Source organism: Chlorocebus sabaeus, chromosome 8 (assembly GCF_047675955.1).
Source record: "Chlorocebus sabaeus isolate Y175 chromosome 8, mChlSab1.0.hap1, whole genome shotgun sequence".
Lineage (NCBI taxonomy): Eukaryota > Metazoa > Chordata > Mammalia > Primates > Cercopithecidae > Chlorocebus > Chlorocebus sabaeus.
Genome location: NC_132911.1, coordinates 78,059,319 through 78,072,124, shown reverse-complemented (window position 1 = coordinate 78,072,124; position 12,806 = coordinate 78,059,319). Strand labels below are relative to the sequence as shown.

Below are 12,806 nucleotides of genomic sequence, written 5' to 3'. Positions count from 1 at the left end.
GGCAATGCAGGCTCTTTTTTGGTTCCATATGAACTTTAAAGTAGTTGTTTCCAATTTTGTGAAGAAAGTCATTGGTAGCTTGATGGGGATGGCATTAAATCTATAAATTACCTTGGGCAGAATGGCCATTTTCACAATACTGCTTCTTCCTATCCATGAGCATGGAATGTTATTCCATTTGTTTGTGTCCTCTTTTATTTCATTGAGCAAAGGTTTGTAGTTCTCCTTGAAGAGGTCCTTCACATCCTTTGTAAGTTGTATTCCTAGGTATTTTATTCTCTTTGAAGCAATTGTGAATGGGAGTTCACTCATGATTTGGCTCTCTGTTTGTCTGCTATTGGTGTATAGGAATGCTTGTGATTTTTGCACATTGATTTTGTATCTGGAGACTTTGCTGAAGTTACTTATCAGCTTAAGGAGATTTTGGGCTGAGATGATAGGGTTTTCTAAATATACAATCATGTCATCTGCAAACAGGGACAATTTGACTTCCTCTTTTCCTAATTGAATATCCTTTATTTCTTTCTCCTGCCTGATTGCCCTGGCCAGAACTTTCAACACTATGTTGAACAGGAGTGGCGAGAGAGGGCATCCTTGTCTTATGCCAGTTTTCAAAGGGAATGCTTCCAGATTTTGCCCATTCAGTATAATATTGGCTGTGGGTTTGTCATAAATAGCTCTTACTATTTTGAGATATGTCCCATCAATACCAAACTTATTGACAGTTTTTAGCATGAAGAGCTGTTGAATTTTGTCAAAGGGCTTTTCTGCATCTATTGAAATAATCATGTGACTTTTGTCTTTGGTTTTGTTTATATGATGGATTACATTTATTGATTTGCATATGCTGAACCAGCCTTGCATCCCAGGGATGAAGCCCACTTGATCATGGTGGATAAGCTTTTTGATGTGCTGCTGCATTCGGTTTGCCAGTATTTTATTGAGGATTTTTGCATCGATGGTTATCAGGGATATTGGTCTAAAATTCTCTTTTTTTGTTGTGTCTCTACCAGACTTTGGTATTAGGATGATGCTGGCCTCATAAAATTAATTAGGGAGGATTCCCTCTTTTTCTATCAATTGGAATAGTTTCAGAGGGAATGGTACCAGCTCCTCCTTGTACCTCTGGTAGAATTCGGCTGTGAATCCATCTGGTCCTGGACTTTTTTTGGTTGGTAGCCTATTAATTATTGTTTTTTTAAATTAAACACTTCACAAATTTGTGTGTCATCCTTGCACTGGAGCCATCCTAGTCTTCTCTGTATTAGTCCGATTTTAATACACATGCTGCCAAAGTGAACACTATAACTATCTATTGATAAAACTCCCTTATAATCCTCTTCCAAAGTTGTTAGACAGCTTTTAATGGAGACCAGTATACTCCCAACATACTGGCAGACAATAAATTACAAAGGGCATTACCTGAAGATGGTGTATTAGTCAGGTTCTCCAGAGAAACAGACCTAGTAAGATACTTAGAGAGATATGTAGAAAGAGATTTATTATGAAAGGTTGGTCCATGATTTTATGGAGGCTGAGAAGCTCCACAGTCTGCTGTCTCAAGCTGAAGGCCCAGGAAAGCTGATGGAGTAATTCCAGCCTGAGTGTGAAGGCATCAGAACCAGGAGTGCTGATGTCCAAGGGCAGAAGATAGATGTCCCAGCTCAAGCAGAGAGAAAATTCACCCTTCCTCCGCCTTTCTGTTATAGCTGGGACTTCAAGAGATTGGATGATGCCCGGCCACTTTGGTGAGGGACAATCTTTACTCAGTCTACTGATTCAAACACCAATGTTTTTGGGAAACATCTTCACAGACACACCCAGAAATAATGCTTTACCAGCTATCCCTTAGCCCAGTCAAGTTGACATATGAAATTAACCACTACAAATGGGCAGATACGTGAACAAAAAAAGAGAGAGAGAGAAAGCCCTTAGGAAGAGGAAATGCTCAGAGTTTCTAATTAAAATTCAGAATAGTATTGTTAAAATTCAGAATAGTATTGTTTTCTTCTTCTCTAATTTTTCTAGTTCCAGGAAGTTAGGCAGGAGTGTCATCAGCAGAAAGGGCCATCCCAGGCCTGTGAAACTCTGTGGGTCTGCCCAGCAGCCACGGGAGGACCAGTGCAGTTTGGTTTTCCAGGAGAGACAGAATATGCTGCCCCAGGGGTGCTGCCAGATTCCCTGGGAGCCTGAGAAGTGGCCAGCTTTGAACTCCAGTGACCCAGTGCAAAAGCCTCAGAACCCAACACAACCTAACTTGGAATCCCATTAAAAACACTTGGATGAGTTCCCAAATATCTGAGTCTTAATATCCCAATCTACATAAAGCGAATCCTAGAAAATCTAAATAATAACATGGGGTTGTGATTGTGAGAATTAAGACAGTGTATGTAAAGCACCTGACACTGTGTCTGGATGCTCTCAAAAATGCTCTCAGTAGTTTGCTTTCTGTCCTGCCTTATAATCTTCCTGTATCTCCTTTCCCAGTTATTCATTTGGTCACACTCGACAGGAAAATCCTCATATTCCACTGAAAGCTGTCAGCAGCCACTGAAGGATGCTTTATCTCTAGGGCAGATCTTCATAATACTCAAAACTGAGTTTACTCTGGATTTACTTGTTGATTTCTAGCATATGAAAGACACCCAATAATAGATGCCCCCTATTTATTATGATAATTCTTTTTTTTTTTTTTTTTGAGACAGGGTCTTCCTCTGTCACGCAGGTTGGAGTGCAGTTGCACAATCCCTGCTCACTGCAGCCTCAAACTCCTCAGCTCAAGCAATCCTTTCACCTCAGCCTCCTAAGTAGCTGAGACTACAGGCATGCGCCCCGACACTCAGCGAATTTTTTAAATTTTTGTAGAGACAAGGTCTCGCTTTGTTTCTCAGGCTGGTCTTGAACTCCTGGCTTCAAGCAGTCCTCCCACCTCGGCCTCCCAAAGTGCTGGGATTACAGGCATAAGCCACCACACCTGGCCCATGTTACCTCTTTTACCAACGAGGTATTATCTTAAATGACCTTTGGTATTTTTTTAATGTTTTATTATGTTTTAATATTTTTTATATATTTAATTTTTATACATTTATATATCATAATATTCATTATAATTTATATTTATTTCATGTATTTTTCTATATTTATCTTTTCATTATGTTTTGAATTTCCAGATACACACATAAATAGAATACTAAAGAGAATCTCTTTGAGCCCATCTCTAGTTTTAACAGTTATCAACAATTTATCATTCTTGTTTTATCTATCAGTCCTCCATTTTTATTGCTGTTGCTTTACTGGAGCAAATCCCTGGGTACCTTATTCTACCACCATATTATGGTATCTTACATAACCATGATTCCATCATCACACCTGTAGTATAAATAAGGCTACCTGGTCTTCATTCCTGGTTCCTGGCACAAAACTCCTAAAACCCTTGGAATTTCCTGAGTGATAGGAGTGTCTTTTGTTATTCATAAAGCACCTCTTTAGATCACACCTGAGTTTATGCTAATGAAGTATCTGGAAAAGGGCGGACTCAGAGTAAGTGCTATAAAAACTCTTGAACAATAAGATTTGATGAGCTTCCAGGTTGGTGAATACATCAAGGTGCTGGGAGGGTGGCGTGCCCAGAGAGAGAAAAGAGACACGAACCACTCTCCGGCCCCATACATTGCCCTATGCATCTCTTCTCTCTAGATTTTCTAGAGATGTGTCCTTCATAATAAACCACTAAACATAAGTAAAGTGTTTCCCTCAATTCTATGAGTCATTGTAGCAAATTATCAAACTCGTTATGGGAACCCCCAATTTAAGGCCAGTCACTGAGAACTGCAAGAGCCCCAGACATGCGATTGACATCTGAAGTAGGGGCAGTCTTGAGGAACTGAGCCCTTTAACTTATGGGATCTGATGCAAACTTCAGGTAGATATTCTCAGAATTAGATTAAGTTGTTGTACACACAGCTGGGATCCAGAGAGCTGGAGAATTGCTTGATGTAGGGGGATAAAACCCACACATCTACTGTCAGAAGTGTTATATGAATATAAACAGCATGTTTTCTCAACCCCCAAGAAAAAATTAACACTAATCCCCTACTATCATTGGATACCCAGTCTATATCTATATTCCCGCAATTGTCTCAAAAGTATCTTGGGGCGGGCGTGGTGACTCACGACTGTAATCCCAGCACTTCAGGAGGCCAAGGCAGGTGGATCACCTGAGATCAAGGGTTCAAGACCAGCCTGGACAACATGGTGAAACCCTGTCTCTACTAAAAATACAAAATATTAGCCGGGCATGATGGTGCAAGTCTGTAATCCCAGCTACTCGGGAGGTTGAGGCAGGAGAATCACTTGAACCCAGGAGGCGGAGGTTGCAGTGAGCCAAGATTGCACCATTGCACTCCAGGCTGGGTAACAAGGGCGAAACTTCATCTCAAAAAAAAAAAAATAGTATCTTGGTTGTTTGTTGGAATCAGGAATCGTTGGCATTTGATTGATGTCCCTTAAGTCTTTCTTAATCTGTGATGGTTCCGGGGGTAGCCATGGAGGGGCATCACCAAGATACCCATCAAGAAGAACCTGAAGCCCAACTGCGAGGTGTGGGGTCAGCAGACAGCCTCCAGCTCTCAGCTCCTTCAAGGTCAGCATCAGCCACTGAGAGCTGAGGTCACACTCTTCCCCGAGCGACCCACATTCAGCGACTGAGAAAGGAGGGGTGAAAAGGTCCAGCTGTTGGCCTGACGCAGAACAACTCTGATAAACCATATTTGCTCACAAAGCCACTCTGGGTTTGCCAAAGTTTTGCCAGGCCTGTGTTGCAACAGGTCTTTCCATCTAGCACCTTCCCTTTATAGGCACTGCGCCTTACCATCATCCTGCACCCAAACCGTGTGTCAGCATCTGCTTCCAGAGAATCCAATTTGCAACAGTTCTTATCTCTTTCTTTTCATACCTTTTACTTGTTGAAGAAACTAGGACTGACTTTATACTTAAAACATGATTTTCAGCATTCCCACAATCATTTCTCAAGAATGAAAATTATAAGCCAAATATTCTCATTTTTACTAATAGGAATTTCTAATTATTTAATCAAAAGAAATTAAAGATAAATACAATATATTTTTAAAGTCTCACTTTATCTTCTAAAATAGGTAAACTATATCGATACATTTCCATTAAATTGCTGATGTCACCAAAATAAACCACAATAAGCCAGGCACAGTGGTTCATGCCTATAATCCCAACACTTTGGGAGGCCAAGGCAGGAGGATCGCTTGAAGCCAGGAGTTTGAGAATAGCCTGGATAACATAGCAAGATCTTGTCTCTACAAAAACAAATTTAAAAACTAGCTGTAGTAGGGCATGCCTGTAGTCCTAACTACTCAGGAAGCTGAGGCAGGAAGATGGCTTCAGCCCAGGAGTTCAAGGCTACAGTGAGCTATGATTGTGCCACTGCACTCCAGCCTGGGCATTAGAGCAAGACTCTGTCTCAGAAAATAAAAAATACAAATAATTTTTTAAAACCACAGTAGAAGTCTAGATTCTCTATATAATAATAAAGGAGTCAATTCAGCCAGAGGATATAATAATTGTAAGTATGTACTCAACACTGAAGCATCTAGATGTATAAAGCAAATATTAGAGCCAAAGGGAGAGATAGACTCCAATATAATAATAGTTGTAGACTTCAACGCCCCTCTTTCAGCATCGGACAGATCTTCTAGACAGAAAACCAATACAGAAACATTAGACTTAATCTGTGCTATAGAATAAACCGAACTAATAGGTATTTACAGAACATTTCATCCAACAGCTCCAGAATACACATTTTTTTTTTCCTCAGCATATGGATCATTCTCAAGGATAGATCATGTGTTAGGTCACAAAACAAGTCTTAAAACATTCAAAAAAATTGAAATAACATCAAGTGTCTTCTCTGGCTACAGTGGAATAAAACCAGAAATCCATAACAAGAGGAATTTGGGAAACTATATAAACACAAGGAAATTAGAAAATATGCTCCTGAATGACTAATGGGTCAATGAAGAGATTAAGGAAACTGAAAATTTTCTTGAAACAAATAATAATAGAAACACAACATACCAAAACCTATGGGATACAGAGAAGGCAGTACTAAGAGAGAAGTTTATACCTTTAAGAATCTACATCAAAAAAGAAGAAAAACGTCATGTAATTAACTTAACAATGCATCTTAAGCAGAAAAGCAAGAGCAAACTAAACCCAAAATTAGTAGAAGAAAAGAAATAATAAACACTAGAGCATAAATAAATAAAATTGAAATGAAAACAATATAAAACATCAACAAAATTAAAAGTTGGTTTTTTTGAAAAGATAAACAAAAATGTAAAAAAGAAAGAAAAAGAATCAAAAGAAAAATAATGTTCATGACACATAAAATAATTAAAAAGTCAAATTTCAGTGTTAAAAAAGTCTAGATTTATATTTTTAAAACTATGGTCATGCCGGGCATAGTGGCTCACGCCTGTAATCCCAACACTTTGGGAGGCTGAGGCAGGTGGATTACTCGAGGTCAGAAGTTCGAGACCAGCCTGGTCAACATGATGAAACCCTGTCTCTACTAAAACTACAAAAACATTAGCTGGACGTAGTGGCGGGAGACTGTAATCCCAGCTATTCAGGAGGCTGAAGCAGGAGAATCACTTGAACCTGAGAAGCAGAGGTTGCAGTGAGCTGAGATCGTGCCATTGCACTGCAGCCTGGGCAATAAAGTAAGACTCTGTCTCAAAAACAAAAACAAAAACAAACAAACAAAACCAAAATTAAAACTATGGTCTTATTTAAATTACAATAAATTTATCAGGTCGGGTGCAGTGACTCACACCTGTAATCCCAGCACTTTGAGAGGCTGATGCAGGCGGATCGCTTGAGCTCAGGAGTTCAAGACCAGCCCGGCCAACATGGCAAAACCCCATCTCTACTAAAAATACAAATATTAGCCAGGCGTGGTGGCATCCTACCTCAGCCGGGCAGGAGGCTAAGGCAGAAGAATTGCTTGAACCCAGGAGGCAGAGGTTGCAGTGAGCCAAGATTGTGCCACTGCACTCCAGCCTGGGCGACAGAGCAAGACTCGATCTCAAAATAAATAAATAAATAAATAAATTCATCACTCTCTTTTTTTTACCCCTAATCAATCAAGGGCCAACTTGAGTAACCACAGGTTGTGGGAAACTGCATAAATTAGAACTGCAAACCTACCCTTGAGTATCTGATTATAAAAATGAAAAAATTTTCAGTCCCATCACCATTCCTCCTTTCTACATGACTGAGCTCTGGAATTTCAGTTTACTCACCTGTGCGTTAGAAATGCTAACACTTCTAACTTCACAGGCTATTGTGTGGACTGAATGAGATCATCTGTGAGAAAGCACCTTTCACACTGTTGGATGCCTGTGGCTGTAAATTCTTTCTTTCCCTCACATACATCTGTTGATCTACTGACTCACCTGGTGGCAGGAAGCCACAGCAGTACCTGCAACTGCTCCGCCTTCCCCTTCCCTCCTTCAGCTTCTTCTCCTGAGCCAGGTGTATGTGGTTAGGTCCTCAATAAAGGACCCAGGCTTCTACAGACAGAATGGCCACACTATCAAAGTCAGAGGCAACAAGAAATGACACGGATTTCAGTCTGTTTGTGTGGGCTTAGCTCATGCTTGCAGAGTCCTACCTGCCCTCGGTCTCCTCTAATTTCCATCTGTCTTTTATGCCTGACTACCTGCATCATGAACTTCAAGCTCCAGCCTCACACAGACACAGGGATAACAGCCTTACAGAGACCACTTCACCCACTTCTTGAGTTGCAAAAACCCAAATCCTTATATCTGTACATATATCTGCTAGCAGTCCTGCTCCCCTGGTTGAATTCTGACTGAGGCACCCACATGCTCACCTCTGAACTCATGCAGGCTCCCGGCCTTTCTCAGAAGAGCTGTGCTGAGCATGGCTCCTCCCCTCCCAGCTTTTTCCAGGACCTCCCTATGTGTTCAAGCTTTTCCTCTTTCACCCCAACTTTGTCAAAGTCCATAAAACTGCTTATATGTTTCACAGGTTACGAGAAAAACCTCATCAGGTAGATTGGCACTATTTCAGGAGGTAACTTTTCAGTGTATTATCAAAATATTTTACAAAATGATCGTATCTGCCTCCTCAGCCTACTCCACTTCTAAGTTTATTTGAAAGAAAGAAATCCTGAAGGTACCCAAAACGTTATCAGGTCAGCTTTACTTATAATAGCAAAATATTGGGAAAAAACTAAATGTCCAACAATAGAGGACTAATAATTATATTTTAACCATATGTTAGATTATAATGCATCAGTTAGAAGTGGAAAAAGAACAAATAAATTGCAAAGAGCAAGCCTTTCACAGAACAGAAAACAGATATGGCCCATAAAATATGGAAAATTTTTGATTTCATTAGGACTTACAGAAATGTGAACAGGCTTACAAGATAAACAATTTTATACCCATTAGTTCGGGAAAATTTAAAATTTGTGGACATTTAGCCACAAAATGTCCACTTAACAACTTTAATTCAAAATAAATTTTAATAAATTTAAAATTTATATTCATTTCTATATCTATTAAAAACGATATAGATCAATGGATAATAGAGTAAAAACTGGTACAACCACTTGGAAAATTATTTAGTGTTATCTTGCAAAGTTGAACTTCCACATACACTCCAGCTCAGTAATCCCATTCCTATTTATCCCCAAAAATGTTTGTGCTTGGGATTGTACTTGGCATACAGGAGACCTATACAAGACCATTAGCAATGTTTGCAATAGCAAAAAACTAGAAACAACTCAAATGGACATCAACAGGTAAATGCATAAATAAATAAATTGTGGTATATCCACACAATGCAACATGATATTGCAGAGAAAATGAACCACCACTACACACAATGTGAATCAATATTAGTAACATAATGTTGAGGAAGGAAAGGCAAGAAACAGATAACTACATATCGTTTACATAATTCTCAAAATAAGCAAAGGCGAACAATATCGTTCTTAGACGAATATTAGTGCTAAAACCATATTTTTGCTTAAAAAGCAATAGGATGGCAAGCCTGTAGGTAGGCCTGGAGGCGAGAGGCAGGGGACTGGGATGGGAAAATATACATTGGTAGATACAAAATTTTGGAAATATTCTAGTTCTTGGGTTGAGAAGTGGTTCATAGTATTTGTGATATTACTATATTTAATAACTAATATTGATGTTAAAGGTAATCTCACGTATATTATCAATTTTTTTTATTACAGAAGGCATTCTGGAGTCAGATGGGTTCAACTTTGAGGGTGGCCAGGGGAGAACTGGGAACTGGTTGCAGTACCCTATATTAAAGAGTTAACTCTGCTGGCAATATAAAAAACTGAAAGAAGAAGAATTATTTGGAACTATTTTCTGATTCTACAAAAAAAAACATTTTTCTGTTTCTTCTAACTCTGTTTCTTCATATTTCAAAAGTTTTGCTTCTAAAAAAAAAGAAAGTCCTTGTAAGACAATTTATCCTGCTTAAGGTACTTCCTGCCACGTCTCCTATGAGGAATGCTTCTGAACAACTGAATAGCATCATAGTATGGTGCTAATAAGCCCATGTTCTGGAGTCCAACTGCCTGGCTCCAACACCTGCCCTATACTTGCTAGCTGTGTGACCGAGGAGAGTTACTAATATCTCAGTCTCATTTTTCTCATTTTTAAAATGGGGACGAGAATAAGAGCCCTAGCAAATTTCATTAATGTGAGAATTAAACGCTTAATTGTGTAGTAAAATGCTTGACACTGGATACTCAATAAGGAAATTTTCATTTCTAGCAATATGATGCACAAAGTACCCAGAACATTTCTGCTTAAAAAAACAAAATCATGTCATATAAAATGTTTTTAATTTTTTTAAAAATGTATCCATAAAATGTCAAGAACATAAAAACCCCTCGTATCCTGATTTTGGTCTCTAGTGCTATTCCCTATGGAAATAAAAATAATAATTAATCTTTTTTTTTAAAGAAAAAGCAAGGTTCTTTGGAGAACTGTTTCTAGAGGCAGGATGGTAAGGACACTAAGTGAGCCTGGGGTATTTCTGTAACGCTCAAAAACAAGGAAATTTCCAAAGATGAATGGACTCATAACAAAAGGACACAGGCGTCAGTTGAAGGGGAACTTACTGACATAGTTATGATAACATAAGCATCAAAAAGAATAATGATCATAGTTAAATGGCATACATTGGTTATGTAAAAACCCAGAAGTCTACAATACTGAAAAAAGATAAAGCTGGAGTGAGGGAGACTCCTTTGTCTAAAGAAGCTATTAAAAGAAGCCATCTAAAGAAGCTATTAAACCAAATTCTTGTTTTGAAAATTGGCAAAGGGAAAGATTTAAGCATTCATCTTAATTTTCTAATATGAAATATATTCAGGAGAGCCAGCCAGCCCTACTTTACAGAAGAATGCCAACTAAGAAGTATAGAAGAATAATTGAATTAATTAAAACTCATTATTTCACAGCTCCTAATTGAAATTACTGATTCATTTTCTAACAAATAAATGGGCCAGGCACAGTGGCTTATGCCTGTAATCCCAGCACTTTGGGAGGCCGAAGCAGGAGGATCACCTGAGGTCAGGAGTTCAAGACCAGCCTGGCCAACATGGTGAAACTCTGTCTCTACAAAAATACAAAAATTAGCTGAGCATGATGGTGGGTTCCTGTAATCCCAACTACTCAGGAGGCTAAGAGGGGAGAATCACTTGAACCCGGGAGGTGGAGTTTGCAGTGAGCCAAGATGGCCATTGCACTCCAGCCTGGACAACTGAGCAAGACTCTGTCTCAAAAAACAAACAAATAAAAATAAATAAATAAATAAATAAATTGATTGACTGCTGATTAATGAAGTTTAAAAGTATTAGGCAGAGGTCAGATGCAGTGGTTCACACCTGTAATCCCAGCACTTTGGGAGGCCGAGGCAGACAGTCAGGACATCGAGACCATCCTGCTTAACATGGTAAAACCCCATCTCTACTAAAAATACAAAAAAAAAAAAAAAATTAGCCGGGCATGGTGGCGGACACCTGTAGTCCCAGCTACTCGGGAGGCTGAGGCAGGAGAATGGCGTGAACCTGGGAGGCGGAGGTTGCAGCGAGCCAAGATTGCACCACTGCACTCCAGCCTGAGTGACAGAGCGAGACTCTGTCTCAAAAAAAATAAAATAAAAAAGTGTTAGGTGGATGGTAGATGGGGAACTGAACATGCAAATGATGCTATGGAAACACCACGTAGATTTCTTCCTGGTCACACGTGTGAATGTCACTGTCCATCACGGGAATAAGGCTTCCTTCCCCAGGTCTCCTGAAGATATGTGCGTGAAGGGCACAACACTTCTGACCTATGCTAGCCACAAAATGCCCACTTTACACCTTTGATTCAAAACAAATCCCAGACCCAAACCTAAATGATAAAACTGCTAGAAGAAAACGTTGGAGAACATCTTCATGACCTTGGGAAAGGCAAAAAAACACAAACTATTTTTTAAAAATAGATTGAACTTCAGGAAAATCTAAAACTTATGCTTTTCAGGGGACATTGTATAAAAAGATAAATCACAGAGAGAAAATATTCACAACATATTTATCTGACAAAGGACTTGTATCCATAATATCTCAAGAATTATTAAAACTCTGGCCAAGCACAGTGGCTCACACCTGTAATCCCAGCACTTTGGGAGGCCAAGGCAGGCAGATCACTTGAGGTCAGGAGTTTGAGACCAACATGGTGAAACCCTGTCTCTACTAAAAATGCAGAAATTAGCCAGGCATGGTGGTGGTGCCTGTAATCCCAGCTACTTGGGAGACTGAGGCACGACAATTGCTGGAACCCTGGAGGCGGAGGTTGCGTGAGCTGAGATTGCACCACTGCACTCCAGCCTGAGTGACAGAGTGAGACTGTCTCAAAAAGAATTATTAAAACTCAGTAATAAGAAAAAAAAGCAATTGTTTAAAGGCAAAAGATTTTAAGAGATCCTTCATAAGACAAGATATTGCATATGAATGACCGATAAGGACATGAAAAAATTCTCAACATCATTGAGAATTAAAACCACAATGCCATCCACTGCATACCTACTAATGACTAAAACCAAACCCTGACAATATCAAGTATTAGACAGAATGTAGAGTAATCATACACTGCTGGTGAGAAAGTAAAGTACAACTAATTTGGAAAACATTTTGAAAATTTACCAGAGTTAAATATATATTAACCATGTGACCCAGTAGCTCTATTCTTAGGTATTTACTCAGAAATTGTTTGTTCACACAAAGATATGTACATGAGTATTCATGGCAGCTTTATTCGTAAGAGCTAAAACCAAAGACTATGCAAATGTCTGTCAAAAGGTAAATGAACAGTGTATCTTTTTTTTTTTTTTTTTTTTTTGAGATGGAGTCTTGCTCTGTTGCCCAGGCTGAAATACAGTGGTGTGATCTCGGCTCACTACAAGCTCTGCCTCCCAGGTTCATGCCATTCTCCTGCCTCAGCTTCCCAAGTAGCTGGGACTACAGGCGCCCACCACCATGCCTGGCTAACTTTTTTTTTTTTTAGCAGAGATGGGGTTTCACCATGTTATCCAGGGTGGTCTTGATCTCATGGCCTCATGATCCACTCGCTTTGGCCTCCCAAAGTGCTGGGATTGCAGGCGTGAGCCACCATGCCCAGCCATGAATTGTGTATCTTTATAACAGATAACAATACTCAGCAATAAAAAGA

The 12,806-nt window shown here is 39.3% G+C and overlaps 1 protein-coding gene and 1 non-coding gene across 2 annotated transcripts in view; both read right to left on the bottom strand.

Annotated features, from left to right (window-relative positions):
- The window catches only part of LY96 (lymphocyte antigen 96), a 111,000-nt gene that overhangs the window by 21,069 nt on the left and 77,125 nt on the right, over positions 1 to 12,806 (bottom strand). The gene's annotated exons all lie outside the window — the stretch shown is intronic.
- Positions 1,197 to 1,303, bottom strand: LOC119625022 (U6 spliceosomal RNA). The gene has a single exon (XR_005241171.1). It is a non-coding gene; the product is annotated as a U6 spliceosomal RNA (small nuclear RNA).